We start from the raw sequence: 23,513 nt of genomic DNA on the forward strand, positions 1-23,513 counted from the left end.
ATCTGACATGGATTTGTGGTTAGCCATAAGGTCAAGTTATCATATCAGTTTTTTCCGCAGGATAAACATGTACGTCCAATTAAAAAAGGTAAATGTTGAACTATCAGATAATATGGGTCCACTGGCCAACCATTCCCATACCAGTACGCGTCATGGACTGTTAACCGAACGAGAGGCTGTGTTTTCGCAATATGATTAATTCGTCATAACGGCTTTCCTCTACCCCGTGATAAATATCTAAATCCCATCCTATAACCACCAAGTTCATGCATCCGAAACAAAATAACTGACCAACCAACCCGTACCTGACATAGATTGGTAATAGGACCAGAGGCCATGATTAGCCATATGTTAAAGTTTTTCTTTTCCACAGACTAATTATGAAAGTCCGAGATAGGAAAAAAAATAAGTGTCGACCAATCAGATGCCACAGGTACATGCGCTTTGTACAAATAACCGGCCAACTATTCCCATACCCGTCATGGACTGGTAACCGGATGAGAGGCCCTGATTGCAATATTCTTACTTCGTTTTACCGGTTTTCCTCTCCCCCAGGATAAATATGTAACTCATATCCTATAAGTATAAACATCAGAAACCAATATAACTTTGTATCGGACATGGACTATCGGTATATTGACGGTAATAGGACCAGAGACCGTGGCTAGCCATATGGTCAAGTTGTAATATCAGTTTTCCCCTTCCCCAGGATAGATATGAAAGTTCAAGATTTGAAAAATGTAAATGTTGATGACCTGATGCCATAGGGTCAAGCTCCTTGTACATGTACTGTTTACCGGACAAGAGTCCACGGTTCGCCATATGATTATTGGATTTCTTCTCTACACCAAATCCAATTATAAAAGTTGATCATTTATTACTGCTTAACGGTAGCCTCGGTAGGCCATGCCTAACGAGGCGTATCTCAACTTTGTAAAGCCAGAGCTAGAGTCCTCTAATCCAGGGGTTCCCAAATTTTTTTAGCTTGCTGCACACTAACAACAAGATTAAAAAGTCGCGGCATACTTAATTTAAATCAGTTTTAATAAATTACTTATCCATTGATATTATGCGTTTTGACATTGAATAAGATTAAGAATAGATTTCGTGGGTCGATTGTAACAACAAGTCTATATCGTTTCTGTCAGTGCAGAAAATTGATATACCGTATGCAGAATCATGGAAATGTGAAAAATATTTTGTTGTACTATATATATTGTATTGCATATGTTGTACTGACAGAAAATTTGCATTGCATTGAGAACTCTGAATATTTCATGTGAAAATTGAAATGTGAAAACATGACATGTCAAAAATTATGAGATTAATATTGCTTTAAGAGTCTTTTCAATTTCTTAACTGCTGACAGTTTGAAAAAGATTGTTTAGTTAAGACTAGAAACTTTGCTTTGAGCAAACTTGTATTGTTGAGTTGAGGTTGAAAACTTATATACAACACCTTATATATTCAGAAATTAGAGAAGTGTGCAATATTACATCACCTATCGGTGGACATTGAATAATAAATCTTTATTCAGGTTGACCCAAAAAAACGGAATCCATACAATATGTTCCAAATGGACTGGGTTTCGTTTTTTAGGTCACCCTATAATATGTGTGGTACCGAACTACATCCATTACTGATTGCAATGTAATAAAGTTCATGTTGCATCGTCAATTATTGTGAAAAAATCTCAGGAATTTTGTGTAAATTCGTGGCCAATTTTCAAGACCTTGGCGGCCCACTAGTGTGCCGTGTCACACAGTTTGGGAAACCCTGCACTAATTATTGTCACATGCGACTTTAGCGTGACGTCTACCGCATTTAAGGGTGAGATCTCCCGCTACATTATTCCTTCTTCAGGTAGGCTACATATAGCGGTTGACGTCTCGCAAAAGTCGCATCCATTTTCAACGTGTCGAACTGCCAAAAACTAAAGTTCTAGGAGATGCATTGCTGCTTGTCCATTCGACATCATTCACTTTTTGATACTCTGATTTCTGATAGCCAAGGCTGCCAGCATCACCATGAAAATCTTGTCGTAATAAACATTCAGGTTATCGAAAAATGGCAATTTTAAGTACTTGGCTTTGGATTAATTTTTCCTCTTCATTACGAAGGAATAAAAATAAAATTCGTTAGATTTAGCTATATGATGAATGATGCCCTACCGTCCAAACACAAACCCAGGTGAATAGTTGCTAGTAAAATATGGGTCGATTTCCTTAACCAACCTACCAGTTGAATTCTGCTAGTCTCTCACACAAAATTGAAATTCATGAGATCCGAACAGCATGTAACTCGCAAAATTCTAGTTGTAGGCAATCAGGCTCTTGGGCATGGATTCTATCACATTGATTATTTATTATACAGATGCTACAACAATTAACAAAATACAACATAGAATGAAAAGAAAATCGAAGCATTTTTGACAGAAGACCTGTTAGATTATGCAGGCCAAAGTGTTATGTTGATCATTTCATTTTGTATCATAAAGCTATAAGCTCTTTAATGAAATATATCACATTTATATTTTTAAATTTATGGGATACACAAAATATATTTTTTTTTTGCTGTTTTTTTAATTTTTTTTACTTTTTCATATTTAGGGAAGTACATGAATTTTTTTTTCCATTATTTTTTGACTATGTTCACTTTTTTTTACTTTTTTAAAACTTAGAAAAACACACGGAGTTATAGAGAATAATGATGAACAAGAAAAGTGGATTGCAGTACATGAAAATTCAAAAACCTGACTCACACAAAAGACAAAAAAATGGAAAATCGTAATAGGCATTGCAAAACAAAACATCATTGTAATATTCTACATGTATCACTATTATAATATTACTAGAATTCATAATGGACATTTCTTATTACTTTACATAGATTAGGGGCAAAGTTACACTGGGCTCCAGTAGAGTCCTTAGCTACCAAGTTTTCAGAACACAATATCAAACCACAACACTGAGCCAAAAATCAATCACTCCAGTCCAACTGTTATTATAACAGTCATGGAATGCATAATTTATGGCGGGTTTGCCGACAAATCAGAATATCCTAAATTCATAGGGATGTTCTAAAATATACACAGAAATAATAGATATCAGTGGTTGACAATAATTGAAAAACATAAAAGCAAAAGATAATAATGAATTTCACAACAAAAATTAATAAAAATTCGAACAATTGCTATTTGAAACGAGTTACGATATAGGTTAATAACTTGGATTTTTTTTTATTTATAATTTTTATTGATTTTTATAGTTTTTATTATTTTTATATATTTTAAAATTCAAGAAAAAATGTGGAGTGGCAAAGTAAACTGATATACAGCAAGAATAAGTACAGCAGTTGTCAATTATAAGAAAAAACTCAAAACCTGACCTAAATAATGAAAGTTGTTGACATACCATAAAAATTATAATTACACAAAAATTTCTGAATGAGGGCGACATAAAAACAATACACATGATATCTGGAGAAGCTTAAAGTGAGTTTGTTATGACTCACTAAACATAGTACATGAGAAGCTGAAGCATTAAATCAGCACTCAGTCTAATTTTCAAAACTAATAGGAAAAAATAATAAAAAAAAATATGGAATGACAAGAATTTGTATGACAAAACATGCAAATCAGGATTTGGTGCAGAATTTTACAAAATGCTCTGAGGTAAGTTCAACAGGTCAAATCTTGTGAGGGATGACCTAAATTGCCGAAATCGTTGCTGAAGGGTGGTGCATATGACTAAGAGTCAATTACCATGTTTTCACAATCCAAGCCTATGCAAAATCAGCATTTCACATAAAAAAAAAATTATGAAATTTTTCCCCTAATTCTACTATTACTGGACTAGACTATCTAGTCTTAAAGAGTTAATATTTCTAATATTTAAGCCCTTCACTACATATGCATGTCCATAATGTGTTGCAGGATACCACAGGATCATTCGTCTTTCAGTCTGAGATTATTGGAGAAATTTAATGTTGAATATAACAGCAGCAATGTTAACGACAGAAATGTTGAATATACAACATTATTGAAACATTTGTATTTTAGCAATGTCTTTAGAACGTGGTCAGTTTGGAAACTTCTCAAGATCATCGGAATCTGAAAAAAAAAATTTTCATTTAGATGACTCTAAAAATTGTGCTCAGTAGAGAAATGTCATAATAATTTTCTATGTGAAGTTTGAATAAGGCATTAGATTAGCAACAATTACAAATCTTGAATATTGTTTGTTAAAAATGAACTTGAGGGAAAACCTGGTTGAACTCCTGCAAATATAATAATATTTCAGGGGTAATTGATCGTCCGCAGATATGTGAAGACCACATTCAAAAAACTAAGGCAAATTACTCACAGTACAGTGAACATAGCAAAAATAGGAGACAAAATGAGTTATTGTTTCACCCAATACACTGGTTCTCAACCAGTGGGCCATGGCCCACTGCTGCGCCACGAAAAGATTTTGAGGTGGGCCACAGAACTATCAAAAAATGTTAGTTTTATTTGTACCACTATCTATAATTTTGATTGTAGTACCAATGATTGATGATGTTGTTTTCTGCTACTGAATGGTAATTTTCATTCCAATTATCAAAGGTTGCGAACCACTGATCTAATATGACTCCACGAACTATTTCGAGAATATAAAAGACAAGAAATCAAGTTTGCTGTTTTAGTAAATGGTATTTCACGTACCGTCATCACCTTCATGTTGTATTGGTTTATTCTATTGCTTGGTTTCCACCTACTGCACCAGCTTCTTCTTGTTCATTTTACCCCTTAAAAAAATTTCAATTTTACTATCTAGCATATTTTTTATCTTTATTACCTGCTATAAAAACGCAGAAAAATATCATTCAAATTTAGGGATTAAATCTTTCATATGGCTTAGTGATTGAATATCCCACAGTTTCTGGTCCCCTGGTATAGCAAAGTTCTAATATGCATAGTGACATCACATTTTGGGGCTTATTATCAACATGAATTAGGATAGGTTTTGCACATTTATCTCGGGGGAGGAAAAGCCGATAACACTGCTTAATCATATGACGAACCACAGACTCTCGTCTGGTTATCAGTCTATGTAGAGTATGGAATTAGTTAGTCAATATTTCCAATTGCATAAACTTGATGGTGGAGGAAGCCATAAATGACCAGCGGTTACGCAGTTACGTGAAACACCCTGCAGCGCCGAAGAGTCCAGCAATCCTCTAACACATAATTATCCCCCACAGGATTCGAACCTGCAAACCCACAGGGTAATCAAAGGGGTGGTACCAAGTGTATTCATATCGCTTAGCCCGATGCACCACACAACCAAGCCTGTAACTATCTATTACATCTGTAGGAGATGATTGAAAACATACATATGAATACTTTGAAAAATCGTTATAGAAAGTTGAGAATAAATATTACTCAAATCTTACCATTTGCTGATTGTTCTGATTTCCTCTTTCCGGTAGATACAGATTCCCAATATTTGCTCCAGCAAAGTTGATAGGTGGAGGTCCTCTGCGTTCTATAAATATAAGTATAAAAAGCTGTTAAATGTTTTAAGTAGCATTTCATTTCAACGTCTGTTAATTTTGCGTTATTATTTTAACACCTAGTAGTTCTAACTAAGTTGTTATCAGGCCGGTGTGATGGACTGGTCGTTAAAGTGTTTGACTTAACTGTGTTGACATCGCAGATTATTATGAATCGGATTCAAATCTCATGATCATCACCTGGGGTCTGATAATGTGGGTGGGCAATGGGTACTGAAGATGCAGATAACCGCACACACGCATAAAAACTACCATCGCTGCCAATAAGCAGCCAATAAAATAGACTCAAAATTTGTATTTTTTATGTTTCATTGAAGTTGTTAATTTGATTGTATTCTAATAAATGTTTCATCATTCGTTTTAGATTTATTCATATTATACAATTCAAATATGAGGTCCAATTTTTCAGTTGTAAGTGTTGAAAAGTCCTAGAGAAACTTTGCCAAGTAATCATGTATTATCTAAACAGCAAAAATAAATATTTTCAAACCATGAATGTTACATGACTGCTCAAACTTTGGTAACTAATTTACAATTTCCTCCAAAAGTATTTCTTTGCTCGCTTGGAATTAGAAAAAATTAGACATTCTGATGCCAGTTGCGAATAAAATTCATCATACTACTTTTTAAATGAGACAATATTTTTGCATATTGCAGAAGGTATTGTAGCATCCTTTGTCAGCAAGACACACAGTATACGGCGCGCCATTTTCAAACCTTGGCAGTGGTAAAACTTATTTTTGTTACGTAAAAATATGCTCTATAGAACTTGCCCAGACTCAAATACTGTATGTGTATATTATATATTTTGTGGTATGTAATTAAATTCACCAATATCAGATGATATCGACTACTCAGGACGCGGCAACCAGCTTTGCTATAGAGCAGTAGTTCTCAAACTTTTTGAAAAAATTCCATGACGGACCCCTCGCGATTTTTTTAATGAGTCCCGGTCATGTGCACCAAAACATTGAAAGATCACAACAAAAAATCAATGTGTTGTATAGTGAACTGAACAAAAGAATATAAAGCGCAACTCTAATGACATGTGTGAGTGTGACATCCAGTCTGTTTCGATATTTAGTAAAAGGGCAGCGTTAGCTACAGCACTGCAGTTAGTATACCTGTGGTGGCATGAATTGAACTCTCTTTGTGATATCACAGGCCCACAGCTCTGTGACATTACAATGGGCAGTGTGATCGAAACATAAAGTGAAGAATCAGTGTCTCTAGCGGTGATTGCAAAAGGCGGTAAATGTGTATTTGTTTAGGCACTCAATTTTTGCATTATCAAGCTAATAGCCATATTACAGATTTGTTTCGCGGACCCTCCAAAAGTGCTTCACGGTCCCCAATAGGTACAAAGACCCCAGTTTGGGAACCACTGCTATAGAGTGATTGCTGTAAATCCCAATAGTCGCGATTTATTGCATACTGTAATTCTTACTTGCTTTGCTTTAATTTTAATATCATGCTGTAGTCCAGGGGTGTGCAAACTTTATTACAGGAGGGCCAGATACAAGTAACTGGGTAAGGCTGCAGGCCGTGCCTCTGCTATGTTTTCTCAGCAGTGTGTATTTGGCAACAGATTTCTGCTAGCTAGTGTTGCTAATATGGCAGTGGCACCCAGGTACTGGTACAGTATAGGCTTTGCGGCACAAAGAGATTGGAATGCCCGCACGTACCAGATAAACGAAACTAAAAACTCGTTTCGTGGGTCACGGGCCACAATTTGCACACCCCTGTGCTAGTCGATTAAGATATAATCCATGACAAAACTGGAATAAATTGTTATAATGAGTTGGGCAGTCTATCGTCACCACAATATGATTCTGACTGCCAGTGGTTGCTCTTATGTACACTCGTATGTGCATTATTTACAGAAGTCCATGACAAAAAAAAATAAAATCTACATAATCCTGGAAATATACCTTTTATAACATTCTTTGACTGCGTTTTGATGCCAGAGTTTCCCTATTCATCCTTGGCCCAGACTTGGAAACGATATGTTTTACCAAGTATAGGTGACTTCATTCTATACTGAGGAACTTCTGTAGTGTGAGTCTCTCCAAGTTTCACATCATCACAGAAGATTTCTATGTTGTATAGAACGTTTCTGTCAGATACTGCATTCCAAGTCAAAAGAATGTCGGATCCACTTCTTTGAGATGAAACATTTTCAATTTGCGGCAAAGCTAAAAATAAAGGAGTGAGTTAGTAAATATAGTAATCAGTAATTTATTTCTTAACATGCTGAAAGTACAAACTATACATACACAAATTAAAGGAAATATAAAAAAGTCGCATTCCAGGGTGAAAGAAGATGTCGAAAACCAATACTGGTTATCGAGCGACTCCACCCTTGGGGAAATCTAACAAAAACCCGATGAATATAATAAAATCGAACTAAATATGTTATTGAATAAATAAAATGAAAAGCAATCAGGTACGTCAAAGCGACCCGGTACATACCAAACAATCACTGTTTAAACAAAAAAAAAGTCAGGAGAAGACTGGGAGATGGCGATACGACCAGTGGTGGGATTCAATTTTTTTGTCAGCCGGTTCCATCACAAAAGTCATATTTTTCACCCGGTTCTGTTACAAAAAGTCATTGAGAGTAACCAGTAATGCTGACAGGTTCGCTGTTCTCATAAAATCCCGTGAGACGGTTCTATAGAACCGGTGCGAACCGGCTGAATCCCACTACTGGATACGACCTAAGGTCATCAAAGTCAGCCACCACCCATTCCAGATAAATATTTATTGAGAAAAAAATATAAAGTAACCGTCGACTAGTTAACTACCAAATATTTAAACGAAGTATACTCTCAATACAGATAATTAATAGCCACAAAAAAAAGTGAATTGTAGAAAATTATTTGAAATTAGTTTGAAAATTGAAAGATAGTAAGCAAACAGTGGCAATGTGACCATTATATGATGGACAGTTACATTTTTAATCATTATTGGATATTATAACTATACTCTAGTAATCCTTAACAAGAAAATTTAGGTAACTTTTTTTAAATTTCACATAGGAAGCCAATCTAATAGATTCAGGAATTTGATTCCAAATTTTTGGACCAGTGATCTTGATTGATTTTTGGGGGAATTTTGTGTCAGCTCTTGGAATAAAATATGAATTTTATAAAGAGGATCGTGTATTATACGAATATTGGCTACTACAATCGGTGAAATATGACGCAAACGATTCAAGTAAACTCGCTGAGGAGAATTTATGCATGATTTTCCCTATTTCATAGTGAAATAAGTCATTCAGTTTCAAAATAGTGGACTAAGTCTAGTTCGCAACGACACATTTGATATAGTCCTGACAGCGCGGTTTTGATGCTGAACCCCATAAGAATGGAAGAATGGAATATTGCAAAATAAACAGTTCGTAAAACACTCAATGGCACATAATTTTTAAGCCTGATTAAAATACCAACAGCCCTTGGCAGTCTATGCACAAACATGGATTCGGGTATCGGGTTCCTCATGTTTACTTTCTTTCGAAGACTAGCCACTACGAGACTAGTATAAGTTTATTTCGACTCAATAATCAGCATAGGCTTATTACGGCTATTAGACGATGAAACAATTGAATATGGTAAAATGCATATCTTCCCGGACTTCCCAGATAGCAAGGTCTGTTCAACTGTTTGTCACCAGTTGGGAGAAAAATTTATCGCTGAAGTAAAGCCGAGATCGCCATGGGGACCAATTTCGTCCCTGTTCCTCAGAACAATTTCAGAAAGTATGTGGAACAGAACACAGTTTGAGAAACGCTGCACTAAAGTATTTGAAACAATTGATTGTAATATATGTCAGTGGTTCCCGAATGACTAGTTTTTCACAAGATTATTGCATTGTTCAATTTAAACTCATTTAAATAAAAAAAATATTTGTTTTAAAAAATGAAATAAATTAACAAAATTAACATTGAGAGAGGGAAGACTATGTTAAAATTTTAGCTGCGTTATAATAATATATACTTTAATATTTATAATACAGTCACACAATCATAAATTGCATTAATGCAATGCATGGGGATTTGTAATACAGAATTATAAAAACTGTTTAAATTAACGTTGAAAGAGGGAAATACAAGTTTCAATATTGGAAAAAATACCCTGATTTAAATTAAACAGATAATCCGATGTATTACAGAAAGTAAATTAAATTTGAAAACCTGTGGACTTATTCTTTCTTTTTCAAAGAATCTTTTTTCTTTTCAGGGGATTTTTCCTCCCCGGCTTTTTTCTGAGGGGGTTTTTCTTCCTCAGCTCCCCCATACGCAGAATAATCTATCACACAACTTGTGATAATCTTCTCAACTCGATGGAACGGATCAAAGTTGACGCCAAACTTGGAAGAAGCCTGAAATAACGAGAATTTGTTAAACTTCTTATATGTAGAGTTGGTCTAAACGTGTCATAGGACTTGAAATGCCTGCTATCTAACCTCTAATTAACCTGCATGAGTTCATAGGTTCGAATCCTGCAGGGAATTCCAAGGCCAGCGCTATAAATAAGTTTGTAATTTTTTTTTAATGGGAAGACTATTCAATGGGAGGGAATAAATACATACAAATACATAGTTACAAATACAAGGCAAGAATTTGATTCAGTGACATGCCCAGGTAATGTGTTACCAGATATTCGAATAGTAAGCTGCAGCTCTAATATTTTAATATCAATACGATATTCAAATATTTCGCCTGCTCTACTCAGTATTTTTGGATTTGATTCATTATGTAAATAAACTATTTTATTTCCAAGGTAAATCAAAACTTGGTTGGTATTTGAGTTTGCAACCTACAAAAAACTTTCTAATGTGAAAGTGGATCGCAACCATAAAAGACATTAGGCAGGCCTGCTGTAGAGAATAACCCTTAACCTGGTACACATTACGGGAGTATCCAATTGGCCTGGCCGTATTAGAACGCAAAAAGGTAAAAACACAAAGTGTTAATCTATTTCACTCAAGTTCAGCAGGCCATATTGAATCATGGGCTAATTGCCTATAATCTATTATGTCTTACCGATATCAGGAACATCACAGTTAGTTGTAGAAGAACAACAGTGTTGAATGAGATCGGCAGGATTCCTAGAAGTTGTAGATTGTAAAGTAGAGAGAACAGGAGGCTGAGCTTTGTTACTCTGAAAAAAATAGGATATTATGGTAAATTGCTAGTAATTAAATTCAAAATTGTAAGAACAGGTCCTCTTCTGTGTAAAACTGGTTCCCTCATCTTAGAAAACCATTTTGCGTTCCCAAGGAGCAATTCAGAATTCTAGAACGGGTTCCCTCATGTTTCAAGCTTACTAACAATGGGTTCTTTCATTTTAGAAAATGTATGAATGTCACTATCAGAGCTGGAGTTGGAGCAAAGCCTACCGGGTTAGATGGAGTCGGAGTTACCACAAATTTTAGTAGCCCTAGCTTATAGCATCTTATTAACTTTTATTATTTTAGTGATATTTAGAAATTGGAGTCAAAACATTGAATTTTGTTTCATGGTGAAATCTATATTTAAACTCTTTTGGAAATGTAAACTTGATTGTCTGTCTGCTCTAAAGATTTCAAAATCTTTACTCCTGCTCGAATGTGTCAGAAGTTTGCAATAAATTGAAACTCCATAGCCCAGTCACTAACTACCGTAATAATTACCGTAATTTTTATGTCTCGATTTGTAACAAATCAATACTCACGTCGCCAAATGAATAGATTTCACGGTCTCATGATTCCATTGTTTCCTCACAAATGTTGCAGCATTTTTGACGAACCCCCCTCCGCAGGCTCCAAACATTCCAAGAATAGTACAGATCAAGAGAGAGTCAGGGAAAGTTCCACGACCAAGTTTCACTCCTAAATTATGAAAATAATTGTTTGAAATAACAAGAGAGTAAAATTCCAATAATTGCACATACGTGGAGATGAGCACAGCGAAATAAAGTGTTGGCGTGTGAGAATCGTAGTGGAACAAAATTATTTTTTGAAGTGAACAATACCTTCAGAAATACCTGAATTACAAAAACGTTGTTCGGAATAACAATAGAGCAACGCTTTGCATTCATACCAGCACGCAGCACATGTATCAATGCTCAATATATATTGGCCTTAATTAAGAACCGAGACTACAGAAGAAAAACAAGCACAGTGGAACACAGCGTATTTCCATGTGTCATGTAATAAAGTTCTTACAAATTAAATTTGTCCTGAAACCTGAAACAAATGACTGGCTAACTTACACCATACTCAACACAGACTTGTAACTAAAGCAGATGCCAAGGTACGTCATATTATCAAGCTGTCTTATCAACATTCCTTTCCCCTGATATAAACATGAAAATCATTCCTAAACGGCTGGAATTGCGAAGTTTAATGCAAATTTTTCACAAACATCAAATATCAGAAAATGTAAACAAATATATAGCATACCTTTTATAATTTTTCTTGTTCGGATCATTTCTTTTCCCAGAACAATCACTAACATCGCTGGTTTCCATGACAACAAATTATAAATGACATCTTTGGGAGAGTAGAAGATGTGCCACCATACTATTGTCATCATGAGAACTGACTGGAATGAAAAATTAATATTTATTTATATGTCCAGGCTATCATATGCTATGTTGCCACCGATACCTGTCGATACGTAAGGATCTACAATTGTACGAATGATTGAAATCTTTCCGGTTTAGCACAGCCTACTCCAGCGTTTCTCAAACTGTGTTCCACAGAACACTACCGTTCTGCAAGGTTGGAACAGGGGTCGAAATTACGACTAAATTGGTCGCCATAGCGATCTTGGCCGTACGAGACTCTGAATTTCAAATTTAACCGCCGGAAGGCCTCATACAACTTTGGAAAGCATAGCATATGCTTTTTTACTCAGATTAACTATTCAGGGATGTGCAACTTTCAATACAAGGGGTGCAAATAAGTGGGTGAAACCGCGGGCCATACCATTATTTTAACAGAGGTTTCTAGTAGACACAAAAATATTGGTTATTGATCCTGACATGCGTTGTTCGCTTCGCACAACCTAGCTGTTAGGGCATTGTAAGGTCATAGATAATAAATTGGACTCGGGTATAGACTTTGTAATGCAAATGGATTGGAATTACTCTCACATACTAGATTAAACAACTATAAAATTGCAGGCCGCATTATTTTTCCTTGTGGGCCGCATTTGGCCACAGACCACAGATTGCACACCCCTGCTTAACAATAAAACAAATCCATACCTGATTATTGGATAGAGGAGTCAGAGCAGGTTTTCCTACACAAACACTTATGATCATCCCTCCACCGTAGCAACAAGCTATCGACATCAACCATGTGGCAACTGGCTGTTTCCTTGCCTTGTTGACATCTGAATTTAAAATAATTTTCCCAAAGGGCTCTGTGATTGAAACTTAGGGGCTTTCCGAGCTATTCACTTACATATTAAAATACTGAATTGGCTGATTTTGTGACTGTCCAAAAAGCTATAACGTCATCAATAAAAGCGGAGTCATTAAATAAAGTAATTTTAATTTATTCAGAAACAATAATCGACAAATGACAATTGTGTTTTTATTTTTTGAAACTAATTGTGAGGCTCTGTACTAACTAGTCAACTACTTCCCGGGTTCCATAACACTACAAGTTTGAGAACCCCGACACTAAAGTATATCTCAGTTAAAAAGCATGCAATAGATTTATTTTGGGTTTCTATGTTTTACCCAAAGTATTATTATTTAGGAGGTATCAACTACTGATAGAGAACAGGCCTTTAGAAAGCATCAAGCCATCATTCTAAGTTTGCAGGTCGGAACCAGTAGTGGGATTCAACCGGTTCGCACCGGTTCTATAGAACAGTCTCACGGAATTTTATGAGATCTGCGAACCGGTTGGCATTACTGAAATAAACGTGACTATTTGCAACAGAACCGCCTAAAAAAAATATGACATTCGTGTGATGGAACCGGCTGACAAAAAATTTGAATCCCACCACTGGTCGAAACCACATTTTTTGAAACGTAAAAAACTGTCTAGATATGATCAACTCACCCCAGTCATTCCGTACTCCGTAAATTACCAGAGTATAATGAGCAATCTCTATGATTGTTGCCAGATATACTATCAAGTTATTCGTTGCGTCTGCTATAGATGAAACATCCAATATGATATACTGAGAAACAATGAAAAATGGAAAATTAGAAATGGGTGTAGTATAATTCAGTATGAATATACAGTATCTAGATTTGAGAAAAATTAATATATACCGTATATATATACGTGCCGGCAGCGGCGCAGCTAGCAATAGGGGGAAGATGTTTGATTTGAAAATTTTATCTTTTACTTGCAAAGAGAGGCGAGCTACACGCAACTATGAAATATATTAAACAGCATTTCGCTATGAAAGCCACAGCCCGACAGCCGGTGTCGTGAATTGCAGTTTGTTTCAATTTCAAATATCCTCAATAATATCTTAGAAACGAGTATATAAAAACCAATGACAACACACTGAAGTAAAATCTTGAAACTCAAAATTTCCTAAACCTTCCACTGTTCCACTAAGGCTCAAAATATTACGCGTAGATTATTTCTGTACTGCAGTTATGTGCAAACTTTTGAACTGTCTTTCTACCATCCTCCCAGAAGTAACTACTTAAGAAGCTTCTTATTCTACCAACTTTAACCGCCTTTCATAAACACAGTATACAGGTATAGCAAATAAAACTGACCAACGCAAGGTCGCGCTTTAGACCGGCGAAGTCAGCTGGGAATGCAGCTGCACTCAGAACAGCTGTGCTGTTGATAATAGGCGGGGTCAAATTGTGTGCAGCGGAGCGTTACCGATAAGTCCCGCTGAACATAGCTCTCAATCAATCAATCAATTTGATTTTAATCACTCTGATAGAAACAAAACAGCAACAAATGGACAACACAGACAAAACACAGACGACCTGGAGGACAAGCATAACCTAATAAAAAAGTTATAAACGTTCCAGTACGTGCCCGTCCACCAAAAACAGTCAAAAGCACACACTAAAACAAGAACATGATGTAAAATCGGCCAATACCGTCCGTACCTTTCAAATCAATTTTAAAATGTGAGACGTGTACGGTATGTGTATCACAACCGTGCTTTTCCTGCAAAAAATATGGAATAAAAAACACTCGTTGACGTAATATGGTGATGCTGTAGTTCAATTTCATTGCAAAAATAACAGTGACAAAAAATTGTTACTGAAAAAAACAAGCTCTGTAAATAGATTGAATGTTTCATAACAGTCCATGCACAAACGTAGATTGGGGTATCGGGTTCTTCTGTTTACTTTCTTTCAAAGACTGGCTACTACAGGACTAGTATAAGTTTATTTCGACTCAATAATCAGCATAGGCCTATACAGGTATAAGACAATGGAATAATTGAATATGGTACTGTGTCGTATGCGGGTGCTCTGTAACGCCTGAGAAACAACCTGACCGATCTTTTTTCATGAGTTCCCAAAGGATCCAAAGCTTCGGAATAACGCAGAATTAAAAGTAAATTCAATTCACAAACGTTTCTGACTGAAGACCTGTTAGATTATGCAGGCGAAAGTGTTAAGTTGGTCATTTCATTTTGTATCATAGAGTTATAAGCTCTTTATTGAAATATTTCACTTTTACAATAATTGAAATAACATATCAAGCAAAAGTTAGGCATTTAAATACAGGAATCACTGAGAATTTCAAAAATGAATTTTCATCATCAGTTCATCGGTACTATTCACTCTATACCAGGTTGGTCCAAACCAAATGTGGCCCGCAGCTTCCTAATCTGTGGCCCGCGTCGAATTCGGAAAGTAGTCAAAGAATCGCATTTGGTGTTGTTTTCATATAAAATTAACCAGAAAATTTTTTGGACATATTGTTACATCACTAATGTCGCTGAATTGATTAGTGTTATGATCAACTAGCGAGGTTGAATGATGTGCTTGGCAGTCTAAATTTTTTTTTATTTTTTTTGGTAAGAAATGTTGTGTATGTTAGTATTGTGACGTAATAATAGCGTCTGGGTCTACTCGACGCAGACGCGTAATAATGGGATTCGAGTTGGCTGTTGTTTACGTGATGGTACTGTTTTGCTGCTAAGATTAAAGACTATTCCATTCATACGAACAACGTGTCTATTTGCCTCCAATATAATAAGGGACACGACATGGTGTCAGAAGTAGGATCTGGATTGTGAATAGGTCAAATTGAAAACGGTGTTAACGCTGCAAAAACTACCAGTCAAAAGAAGCTTCAAAGCATTTGCGGAAAAGTGTCATGGCGTCGATTCAAGTTGCGCCGCCAGAGCCATTGGATTTTTCCAAGCCGGAAGGATGGCAGCAATGGATTAAACGTTTCGACCGGTACAGAATTGCTTCCGAGTTGAATAAAAAAGACGGTGAATCCCAGGTGAACATGCGCATTTATTCGATGGGCGCGAAAGCCGAGGATATATTATCTTCTTGTAAACTGAGCGACGATGAGCTGAAAAGTTATGAGACTGTTAAAAACAAGTTTCAAAATCATTTTGTAATTCGCCGAAACATAATTTTCGAGCGTGCGCAGTTCAACCTTCGTTGTCAGGGAGAAAATGAGTCGGTCGATTCATTTATTACCGCAGTCCACAGTATGGCGAAATATTTGCAGTTTGGGGATTTGCACGATGACTTAATCCGTGACCGAATCGTAGTAGGAATTCGAGACGCAAAATTGTCGGAAAGGCTACAGTTAGACCCTGATTTGACACTAGAAAAGGCGATTAAACAAGTTCGGCAAAGCGAACAAGTAAAACGTCAGCAACCAATGTTGCGACAAGGTGATATTCTTCCCAAAAGTTCTGATTTTGTTGATTCCGTGAAATCTCACAGGAAATTTGGTAAGCACAAACACGGCTTGCAAAAGTCACAAAGCAATAATTATCGATGCGGCAGGTGTGGCAAATCAGACAAACACAGTCGAGAAAAATGTCGGCGAAAAATGTGAAATGTTTCAAATGTTCTAAAATTGGACATTACGCTAGATGGTGCCATGGAGCCGGGAATGTCGGTGAATCATCATCACACAAGTGGATGGTAGATTTGTTTGTAAAGAATGTCAAAATAAATTTTAAAGTTGATACTGGCGCCGATGTTACGGTTATATCCGAAAATGATTTCAAAAAGATGAAAAACGTGAAATTGACCCCAAGTCACAGAAAATTATTCGGAGCTAATGGTAAATGCCTGGATGTAATTGGCAAGTTCAATGTAAAGCTGCAACACAGAAATCGTTCATGCGATGAACAGATATATGTTAGCAAGCATTTGAAATATCCGTTATTAGGTCGACCGGCGATCGAATCTCTTGCCATTGTTTATTTTGTTGGTGACGTCACGTCTGAGGATCAAAAATACAAAAAGAAATATCCAAAGCTATTCTCCAGAGTAGGACAACTTGAGGGCGAATATAAAATTGAATTGCACGAAAATGCTGTTCCATTCGCAATAAACGTACCAAGACGTGTACAGTTACCCCTTTTGTCAAAAGTTAAAAAGTTACTGTTGAAAATGGAACAAGACGGAGTGATTTCCCGCGTAAACGAGCCTACAGATTGGTGTGCAGGGATGGTGGTTGTACCAAAACCGGATGGTAGCGTTTGCATTTGTACAGATTTGACGCATCTAAATAAAGCAGTCAAGCGTGAAAAACATCCGTTACCAGCATCCGAACAAATTTTGGGACAATTAAGTGGTTCGAAAGTGTTCAGTAAACTCGATGCAAAATCGGGATTTTGGCAAGTCAAGCTTGCAAATGAGTCACGTTTATTGACCACATTTATGACTCCTATTGGACGTTTTTGTTATGAAAGACTCCCGTTTGGAATCTCTAGTGCCCCTGAACACTTCCAGCGAAGGATGAGCGATATTTTAATAGGTCTTGACGGCGTAGTATGTTCAATGGACGATGTCTTGGTTCACGGACGAAACCAAGAGGAACATGACAAAAGACTTGACGCTGTTTTGAAAAAGATAGCAAAAGCAGGTCTTACGTTAAACGACAAATGTCAAATTTCCCGCCGAAAATTAAAGTTCCTTGGTTTTATGATAGATTCAGAAGGTGTTCACCCTGACCCTCAAAAGGTCATGGCTATTTCCAAAATGCCAGCTCCCACAAATGTTTCCGAACTGAGATTTTTTCTGGGAATGGTTAATCAATTGGGAAGATTCTCTAGAAACCTCGCTGACATATCGAAACCATTGCGTGACCTATTAAGTAAAAAAAATTCATGGATATGGGAACAACCTAAAATTGATTCGTTTCAGAGGGTGAAGCAAGAATGCTTGTCTAAGAAAGTTTTGTCGCTATACAACCCGAATAGTGCAACTATTGTATCAGCAGACGCAAGTTCTTACGGCTTAGGAGCCACCCTGAAACAGAAAAATTCTAAAGGACAATGGAAACCAGTGGCGTTTGCTTCGCGCGCTATGAACACCACAGAGCAGAAATATGCGCATGTAGAAAAGGAGGCATTAGCAGTTACGTGGGCGTGTGAGCGTTTTCAAGATTTTCTCGTAGGAATGCATTTCATGATAAACACAGACCACAAACCACTAGTTGCTTTATTCGGCACGAAAAGCCTAGATGAGTTGTCTCCGCGAATCCAAAGATTTAGGATGAGATTGATGCGGTTTTCCTTCGATATTTCTCACATCCCAGGAAAGCACTTGATAATAGCAGACACTTTGTCTCGTGCACCACTGGACGACATGTGAGAAGAAGATATTCAGCTGAATGAAGACAGCGATATTTATGTTCGTTCTGTTATTGATGGGTTCCCAGCATCAGAAAAGCGCTTGCAGCAAATTCGTGTACATTTAAATGAGGACATTGTCTGTAAAAAAATAATGAATTTTTGTATGCACGGATGGCCGGATGAATCCAGGCTTAATGACGTATTGTTGCCGTACTACCAAGTACGCGGTGATCTTACTGTAATTGACGGATTGTTGCTACGCGGAACCAGATTAGTAATTCCAGCATCGTTGCGACTTGATATTTTGGAGAAAATACATGAAGGACATATGGGGATCGTAAAATGCCGACGTCGAGCAAGATCTTCAGTGTGGTGGCCTTACATGAACAAGCAAGTGGAAGAAGTTTGTAAGAGCTGTCCTTCTTGTTGTGAATTTTCACAAACCAAAACTCAACCATTTATTCCGAGTGAATATCCTGATAGACCATGGAAAAAGATTGCAACGGATTTATTTGAGTTGAAAGGTTCAAAATATTTGTTAGCTGTTGATTATTTCTCCAGATGGATCGAGATTGCATTGTTACAGGATACGACGTCGCTTACAGTAATCAATCATCTAAAGTCAATTTTCGCAAAGTATGGGATACCTGAAGTGATAATTTCTGACAATGGACCACAATACGCTTCGGGAGAATTTTCCAAATTTGCAGAAGAATATGGATTTTGTCATATAACGTCAAGTCCTCGCTATGCTCAATGTAACGGAGAGGCGGAGCGTGCAGTCCAAACTATTAAAAATCTGCTTAAAAGAACAAAAGATCCATACATGGCATTGCTGAATTATAGAAGTACAGCTTTGAAAAATGGTTATTCTCCAAGTGAACTTCTCATGGGAAGAAAGTTGAGAACGAAGTTACCAGTTTATTCAAGTGAATTGATTCCAAAATGGCCTAACATGGATGAATTGCAAAATAAAGAGTTGGGCGATAAAATGAAACAAAAGATGCATTTTGATAAAAGGCACAGAGCTCAAAATATGGAAAAATTGCAGATTGGTGATCATGCATGGATTAAAGATGGTCTTCAAAAAGAGCAAGGTGTTATAACTGGGTATGCTGATACACCACGTTCATATATGGTCCTAACACCGAGTGGTACGTTGAGACGTAATCGTCGACATCTCAAGAAAGTTCCAGAAAGACCAACTTCGGACGAAGAAACATAATCTTCCATCAAAACGGATGTACAGGTTGAACCGAACGAGCCTGTTCAAGAAAATACGGAGAAAGTGAACATTACAAGATCTGGACGAATTTCCAGACCGCCAGAAAAACTAAATTTGTAAATAATTATGAAGGCGGTCATATTGTGATAACATCGTTATTGTGCAAGTTTCTTTAAATTGTTTTATGTTCACTTTTTGATAATGTTTAGAAACATATCTTTCCAGTAAGGGGGGTGTTGTGTATGTTAGTATTGTGACGTAATAATAGTGTCTGGGTCTACTCGACGCAGACGCGTAATAATGGGATTCGAGTTGGCTGTTGTTTACGTGATGGTACTGTTTTGCTGCTAAGATTAAAGACTATTCCATTCATACGAACAACGTGTCTATTTGCCTCCAATATAATAAGGGACACGACAAGAAATATATGCTAACAATTTTGGCATTATAGAAAACTAAATATCGATTGCGGATTTTATTAGCCTAGGTTGGCTATGCCTAATAACTAAATATCAACGTTATGGCCCAACAATATAGCTCATGCCGTGTGTTTTTTGCAACCACCCTAAACAGTATTAGAAAAAATACTGTCTATTTGTCAGAAAATTCAGTATTTACCCTCCTGTTAGCTTACATTCGGTAATCAATGAATCTGCATTTATTACTTATCGATTTTAATCGGTAAGTATGTTGATAGGTATTTGTATGTCTGTATGTTTGTCTGTTAGATGCACGCGATATCTCACGAAAGCAAGATTGAATCTGCTCCAGATTTTGCATGTGCATTCATCTTATCTCGGACCAGAATCCTGTTGATTTTGGGCGAATTATGTTGTATAATTAGCGAGTTATCAATCAATTATTGATATAGTGATCTAGATTTTTGTAATACGAGAGAATTTTGAGACCCGCCGAGTGTGTGTGTGCGGTGCGCAAGTTACAAGAGCGGATGAATCGAAACTGCAGTTTCTGTTTTGGGGCATCCCCTAACTATCGATCGATAAGTCTTCGGTTTCCAACCGATATTCTCGTTTATAAGTTATTTCGTAAACATGAGTTTGAAAAGAAAGCTGAAGAAGGCCTTTGCAGGTTTTAGTAAGTTTTTACATGTTTTAGCTTGATAAATGCCAAATAGTGATCAATGTGTTTGCACAATAAAATGTTTGATTTGTATTGCACTGTTTACATATATTCTCGGCATTATTGTGGCCCGCGAACAATGCAAAAATAATTTTGTGGCTCCCGGAGCCGGCAACATGGACCACCCTGCTCTATACAGTACAAACAATGAGACTGATTTGAAAAGCAGATTTGTATGAAAATAACCACTCATAATGGGTGTTTTATCCACAATGTCAATTCAAAAATCCCAATCAAAAGACAAAAATTAGAAACAACAACGTCTCGACTAGTCTGTATCTCAACTAAATTGCTTTCAATAATGAGCTGTAGCATCAGGTTTGAGACATTGCACATAAACTGCAAATTTAGCTTCATAAAATTATCCATCTAAGAAAGTTGTTCTCAAAGTTACCATGCCTACGGACCCCTTATACCTCTCTGGGGCAATTGCGGACCCCATAATTTCAAACCTAAAACACAATACAGAACATAGCATATAGCTATTTGGAAAACATTCGCATCAGCTGCCACTCCTCAAATTGCAACGCAAATTGTGTTACTGATTTATTGCAACTAAATGATGCCTATTAACCTTAGTGTGATCGCTGAAATGCGGTCATGGAACAAAGACATGATGCAAATATTTTATTTTAATGACGTCATCACACAGAAAAGATAAATACGAATTTCATAGAGACCACATAAATTTTTGAACAATCTTTAGTCGTAGAAAATATTTTAGCAATTGATCCTGTAGTTGAAGGCTATTTTTTCCCTACAAGAATAAGAAAAATACTAAGATATCCATAAGGCCCTTTCGTGTCCAATAAGTAAGTGAAATTCAAAGAACTAAATGACACAACAGCGCCAAGAACAACGTTAGAACAACGCCAAAACTAACAACTGTTCAGACACACCCACCCTACCCAATTATCCCTCGCAGACCCCAGTTTGAGATCTGAGAGAAATATAAACATAATATGACATTGGTTAATATCGGAAACCCTTTGATTCAATATAGTTTTATAATGAAGTAATTCAATAAAATAAAAACAAGAATTATTTTTGTTCAGCAAAAGAATCAAAACGGAAGCTAATAGGCTACTTCATGAGCTCTGCCTGTGAGTACTTTAAGTCTCACACCAGTCAGTATTCACTGGCATGTGATTTTACACTATAATGTCTTATGGTCTCAGTAGGTTTTGGGGCTTCAGTGGTTCCTCATACTTCCACTCATAGATCAGTCTCCTTGATTTCTGAGTAACTTGGCATTTTTTTTTGTTATTTTTCAATTTTTTTTTATATACAAAATTTAGGGAATACATGAAAATGTTTTTTTTTTTCATTTCTACTACTTTTTTTATTTTTTTTTGATATTTTTCACTTTTTCAAACATTAAATTTTTTTTTACGTTTTGAAACTTTTTAAAACACACGAAGTTATAGAGAAAACCTATATACATTAGGAGGGATTGAGGATTGGATAAGTTGAATTATTTATCAAATTGTTATTTCATTCCAATACAGTAAGATTATGTACAGTGTTGTCAATCATGATAAACAAGAAATGCTGATTGCAATGCATGAAAATTTAAAAAGCTGACATATACAAAATGGAAATTTACAATAAGCATTGCATGTCATTGTAATATTCTACATGTATTACTATTATAATATAACTAGAATTTATAATACACATATGTTTTTACTTCACATATATTAGGGGCAAAGTTACTTTGGGCTATGGCAGAGTCCTCAGCTACCATTCTGCTCTCGCTGGCTAGGAACATATTGTCTAACCACTAGGTGGAGCCAGAGTTGAAATTAATTTATTATTACAGTCATGAAAAATGCCGACAAATCACAATATTTAATCATCTCAGAGATGTTCCAAAATGTATACATAAATTGTAGATTCCAGTAGTTGACAATAATTGAAAAACATAAGACCAAAAGGTGATGCATCTCACAACAAAAATTAATAAAAATTCGAACAATAGCTTTTTAAGACGAGTTACGATAAGGTTAAATAAAATTAGCCAATATCAATACATACAATAGCAGTTGTAACATTTATCTCATCACTAAGTGAAAGCAAGTCAAGTTTATTTTTTCCAATCAGTAAAATAAATATCGATCGACAACAAATTATGAGTTTTACTGGGGAAGTGAGGCCACGAGGAACCAAAGCTGGTTATCGAGCAACGACACCCAAGGTTCAAATATCTCCCGATAAATAAAAAAAAATGGAAATATTTGTGATGATGGTAAGTACCGTACAAATTATCCAACTGGATATCACTTACCAGAGATAGAAAATTTACTAAAGATTACATTAATACCAAGTCAAACACCAATTGATGGGGAATTTCCCATTTCTACTGACTGCTGCAATAATCGAGCAATCAAAATTATACACTAGCTATAAATATTTATCGAAAAACAATGAGACGAATCGAGAAAACCTAAACATGTGTTTTATTTACAATGTCATAGTCAAAAGTTCCAATGAATCAGAAACAAAAAAGAAAGAAAATGAAATATGAAAGCCACACAACTAGCCTGTAAGCTTTTTGAATGTTGAACAGCCAAAATACAAAAATAGGCAAAGGCTGTAAATAAATCAGGTTTGTTTCATGAAATAGGAGAGAATAAATGAATTCCAACTTTTTTGGTAAATTTTGTAAATGAATATATCAGAATGAAAGCTTTTTTGTTTATATTTTTTATTTTTATTTCAAATATTAAGCTAATGTGAAGTTTCAAGGAAAACTTATATACAGTGAGAAGGATTCCAATACAGCAAGATTATGTGCAGTAGTTATCAATCATGAAAAACTAA

The 23,513-nt window shown here is 36.0% G+C and overlaps 1 long non-coding RNA gene across 1 annotated transcript in view; it reads right to left on the reverse strand.

Moving 5' to 3' along the window:
- The window catches only part of LOC144431830 (uncharacterized), a 278,870-nt gene that overhangs the window by 102,324 nt on the left and 153,033 nt on the right, over window positions 1-23,513 (reverse strand). The window lies entirely within an intron of this gene.

The sequence above is a fragment of the Styela clava genome, chromosome 2 (genome assembly GCF_964204865.1).
Source record: "Styela clava chromosome 2, kaStyClav1.hap1.2, whole genome shotgun sequence".
Classification (NCBI taxonomy): Eukaryota; Metazoa; Chordata; class Ascidiacea; order Stolidobranchia; family Styelidae; genus Styela; species Styela clava.